This window comes from Brassica oleracea, chromosome C9, assembly GCF_000695525.1.
Source record: "Brassica oleracea var. oleracea cultivar TO1000 chromosome C9, BOL, whole genome shotgun sequence".
Lineage (NCBI taxonomy): Eukaryota > Viridiplantae > Streptophyta > Magnoliopsida > Brassicales > Brassicaceae > Brassica > Brassica oleracea.
The window spans coordinates 7,800,893-7,806,470 of NC_027756.1; the positions used below are offsets into that span (position 1 = coordinate 7,800,893).

The window sequence follows — 5,578 nt, forward strand, 5'->3', positions numbered from 1 at the left end:
AAGAATATCATGACTCACTACTTTCACTCATCTATGCTGAAAACAATTGAAATTTGTTATATCTTAATTTATACCTCCTAAGACATATGTTAATTACATAATTCCCATTTTTCACTTATCAAAATATTTTTTACAAAAATTTTAAATTATGTTTAAGACTAACTGTCCAGACGACTTTCAGTTAAGTCATCTGGACGACTTATTTTCAAGTCGTCTAAACAGACGACTTGCGAGGGGTAGAAACGTAAAAAAAAATTCCGTTTTTTTGTTTGGTCACAAGGGGATAGTTGTAATTTCAATAGCCTTTTAGGTTACTTTTGCCTTTGACTCAAATTGGGGTATTGTTTTGGGTTTGACTCCAAGTTTTGAGTCACACTTGGCAATTCTCCCTATTTTTATAGAATCTAATTTTAACTTTATTAAAATTTAAATAAAATAAAATTAAAATAGTTAAACCAAATCAAAAGAATTAAGACTACAAAATACGTTTATTGTTTTTTAGACCGTTGAAGTTAAAATATAAAAATGATGATGTTCAAGTGTAAATTAAAATTTTCTTTTAAAATAAAAGAATACAATAAAAATTATTGTTTCTACGCATGGCGCATGAAACTTCTTAGTTTAAATGAAACTACTATAATTTCTTTAATAACATAGTTAAATTTGTATTTTTGAACTGTTAAAACTTAAACTAAAAATAAATAAATCATACTATATTATTTTAATATTTGATAGTATGATGTTATATGTTAAATAGTTAGAAAGTGTAACCAGGAATTTGAAAATGATTTTTACACATTATATAAATTTAAGCAATAATTTAATTTTTGAATTTATCAATTTTTATCTTAGATTTAAGATAAATACCATAGATATCCCTAAATATTTTTAATCACAAATACTACAATATGGTCAAAATGACCAAATAGGTTTCGGTAAATTGGTAAATGAAAAATATACTCATACTTAATAGATGTATTAAAAAGAAATAAATATTATGTGTAAACAATCAAAATTTTATTTTTGCAAAAAAATATTTTAAAAAACTCGACTTTAAAAAAAAATTCAAAATTTTTTAGGAACGTTTTTCTTATAAAGTATTGGAAAACCTTCATAAATATATATGATATTTTCATGAACTTGAATTTGAGTTTATGAAGGCCTTCCTGATAGATATAATATCTTCCTAGGAAGATATTGATATATATATATATATATAATATTTTCAAAACATTTAAGAAACTTTTCATAAATGTGCATTAAAAATACATTTTAAATGTGCATTTAGGAAAACTTTCATAAGTAAATATATATTTATATCTTATTGAAATTGAATTATATGTGTATATTAAATAAGATATTCTTAGATATGTATAACATCTTCCTAAAATTGTCTCAAGACCTTCATAAATTGGAAATCTACATTTTATGAGATATTGGAAATATTTAAAAGCATCTTCCCACATTTTTCAGAGATGTTATATACTGATTAATATTTTTCTAAATATGTATATACATCAAATCTATCATATTATTTAAGAAATCAATTTCTTATATGTCGCATTCACGTTAATTCTCACGATGGTTGATTACATAAATACCCTTAATGAACTAAAAATATTATATATGATTGATATTAATAATGTATTTTCTTTTTTCATAATAAGAGTTTAGTTAACTTTGTAATTTAACTTACCTTTTTGAAAAACACATAAATAAAAAAAGAAATATTTATAAAATATAAAGATATAATTTTTTATATATAATGAATTTTAATTATTTTTTCTAAATTTTCCTTAAACAACATAAATAAACAGGAAAATATATAAACTTTTAATACATATAATATATATATATATATATATAGATATAAACTTTGCATATTAACTTAATATATTTTATTATTACTCCGTTTTAATAAGATTTTAGTTAACTTTTTAATATAATTATAACTTTTGCAGAAACACAAAAAAATATTTATAAAATTTAAACATAGAAATTTTTATACAAAGAAATTTAATTATTTTTTTCTAAATTTTCTCAAAAACCATAAATAAAAATAAATATATATAAACATTACTATATATGTATATATAACGTAGCTTCACAAAAAAATGAAAATATAAATTTGTTTACAAATCTTCTTACAAAAGATTATCCCCTTTTTCATTTCGTAAATTTTTTCATATTATCCATCCTGCCGTATAATTATAAGCTGTATTGGTACTTTGCTACCATCACGATAAAAATATTACGAAATGCTACTGCATGATGGATAATAAAAAGTTACCTAAAATCTTATTATGAAAAAAGGAAATACATTTTTAATATCAATTATATATAATATTTTTAGTTCATTAAGTGTATCTATGTAACCAACCATCGTGAGAATTAACGTGAATGCGACACATAGGAAACTGACTTCTAAATAATATGATAGATTTCCTTTTTATTTATTTATGTGTTTTTCAAAAAGGAAAATTAAATTAAAAGCTTAACTAAAATCTTATTATGAAAAAATGAAATACATTATTAATATCAATCATATATAATTTTTTAGTTTATTAAGAGTATATATATAATTAACCATCGTGATAATTAACGTGGACATAACACATAAAAAAACTGATTTCTCAGACAACATTGTAGACATGGTTGGAGGCCAATGCTTGGTATAAATTTATTGCCAATAATTCCTTTTCCCATGAGAAAATAAATTAAAATAGAATTTATTTTCTCAAATTATTTTATAAGAGCTATATAATTAACGAACTTAGATTTAAAAAAAAAAGAAGAAAACAGAAGACCTAATGGCTCAGACTTCAGCTTCCGTGGGAACTGGAGGAAAATATACTCTCTCGTCTTCCAGTTCCACCTCGATCTCTCGTTCGACTCAGAGCTGTATGTCAAAGATGGAACGCTCTTTTCAACGACAAGAGTTTCGTCAACGACCACTTCTCTCGCTCTCGTCCAGGATTCCTCTTCCTCGGCAGTCCCAAAAACTATTCGATAGACATCATCAATCCCAACAGCATCGATCCTACAATACAGTTGTCTGAGCTACCCTTCTCTGCTATGCCTTACCAAGATTTGCATTACCGTTGCACAACCATCAAGGCTTGCGATGAGCTCTTGCTTTTTAACAATAGGTATTTGAACGGTCTTTCAGCTCTCTGGAATCCGTGGTTGAGTCAAGAAGGACTGTACAAATTTTCACTGTTGCGGCTTAGGATACGAGATTATTGGTAGAACCAATAAAGTTTACAAGATTTTGGGTTACTTTGATCCTGACCCTGAGGAAGAATACACGAGAGTTGCTATCTACGAGTGTGCGTCTCACGTGTTTAAACATATAGACTTACCTGAAAATAAGTGGTTCATGTCTGAAGGTGTAGGAGAAAATGTGTCCTTGAATGGAAATATCTATTGGTTTTCTCACGATGCCTAGACTGATGAGTACTTCATCCGAAGCTTTGATTTCTCTGTTGGTACTTTCAAACCTTTTTGTCTCCTTCCGATCATCATCGTGATGAACTTCTTCTCCAGGTTTTTAGGGAAGATCGTTTTTCGTTGTTAAAGCAAAATTACGAAACAAGGAAGATTGAGATTTGGGTAACGAATACGATAGATAAAGAGGAAGTGGTGTGGACAAAAATGATGAATTTGCCCACAACTAACTTTCCGAGGCTGTTTGAACAGTTTTATGGCAAGAGTTACTTCATCTATGATAAGACTCTGTTTGTGTGTTGTTGCGAAAGTTCAACTTCTGTGCCTTGCATCTACATTGTCAGGGAAGATCTGTGCAAGCAGATTCATATAGATTCTGGGATTTTCCAGTGTTGTCACTGTGTTTACACTCCCAGTTTGTTCCCGGTTCCTTAATTCAAAGATACGATGGAGTGTTTTTTTAGGAACCAATGGATTTGTTGGAATTTCAAGTTGTTTTGAGTTGATAAATAGTTGAATAGAATTATAGCTTAATTTATACAGTTGAATATAGACTAAAACTACATAGATTAAGCTATATTTGAATATGTATCTTCTCCACAAGGCCAACGTGACGTGGAGAAGGAAAGGGTGCGGGGTAACACTCGTTTCATTCTCTCTCTCTTGAAAACATAATGCTATTAACTCAAAGCGCCATGACGCAAAGCGAGACACCCATTGATAAAGAGGATGGGTGATGATAAATCTCAGATTCAAAAAAAAAAAAAAAAAAAAAAAAAAAAAAAAAAAAAAAAAAAAAAAAAAAAAAAAAAAAAAAAGGATAAGCTGGACCAAGAGAACATAAAATTCTTGAGGCTGAAAAGCAAAAATCAGATTTAAGAGGGCGGAGACTCCTTGTTAAGTTAATCATATTATTCATTGACAAATAGAATTAAAACTAGTGATTCTTGTGTAGTGGAATTTGTAACCGATGTCTCAAGTGTTCATATTTGAATAGCATTCTCTTACTGCGTCCTCTCCAACTTCACCAGTTATTTTCCAGCTTCACTTGTCAAACTCCCATATCACTCCTCCATCCTCTGCAACACCCCCACAAACACACATGTTAAGAATCTTATTAGTAACCTGATGATAAATAAACTCAAATGTTACATAATGCATGCCTTAATCATGAATTACCCATTTATCACAAATTATGCCTTTAATCACCCACAATCACATCCTAAAATACAAAGCAAGTATACTAATACTCAAACAATGTTCATTTTCTCCAGAAGTAAAACAAGATTCAAGAAAATGAACCATCAAGCAATAAGGGATTGAATGGAAAAAAGGAAGGGAACCTTTGACTTTGTTGTTGATCCAAGCCTAGATAAGCATACCAGCACCAATCCCACCGAGGACAAAGCTTCCATAGAAGGCAAGAGCCTTAGGCCAAGGCTTCCTTGGGAGGAAGTAAGCTTCGTACTTCTCCTCAAGTCCCCTCGGCATCTGTTTTCTTGCTCTAGTCACTCGAGAGCTTGGCTTCTTCGTCTGATTCTGATTCTCATTCCCCCATTCTTCTCCTTTCCATGGATCCTTCGCCTCTTCACTTCCCATCTGCATTTAGAGACTTAACCGGTCAGATCTTAGGGTTTAAGAAGGACGGAGGTTCGACGAGAACTGATGGTTGAGAAACGATGGGAGTTTTAAGTCAGATTTATAATCCGAATCGTTGGTTTAAAACGAAGAAGATTGAAGGACAAAGTTGATTTTCATATCATAGATCAAACGAAAACCAATGGAGAAATTCCAAAAAAATTTTTTTATCACAATTACACACTACTCTAACTATCAAAATGACCAAAATATTTTATTAAAAGATAATATTTTTTTTAGGTTTATGATTTAGAATTTAGGATTTAAGATTTATGATTTAGGGTTCAGATTTTAGAGTTAAGTGGTAGGGTTTTGGGGGTATGATTTCAAATTTTAAAAATTAAAAATATATTAAAATTTTAAAAATAAAAAAGTCTATTTTGGTTATTTTATTTTTTGAGGTCTATTTTGTGACAAAAAAATTTAAAAATGTATATTTTAGAGAATTGGCCAAAATTATGTGTATCAATTAGTTACTAGATTTTTATTCTCA

At 28.9% G+C, this 5,578-nt stretch overlaps 2 pseudogenes; one reads left to right on the forward strand and one right to left on the reverse strand.

The window, feature by feature from the left end:
* Positions 1-2,903: 2,903 nt before the first annotated feature.
* Positions 2,904-3,882, forward strand: LOC106317577 (annotated as a pseudogene).
* A 401-nt stretch (positions 3,883-4,283) lies between these two features.
* LOC106317398 lies at positions 4,284-5,200 on the reverse strand (annotated as a pseudogene).
* Positions 5,201-5,578: the final 378 nt, after the last annotated feature.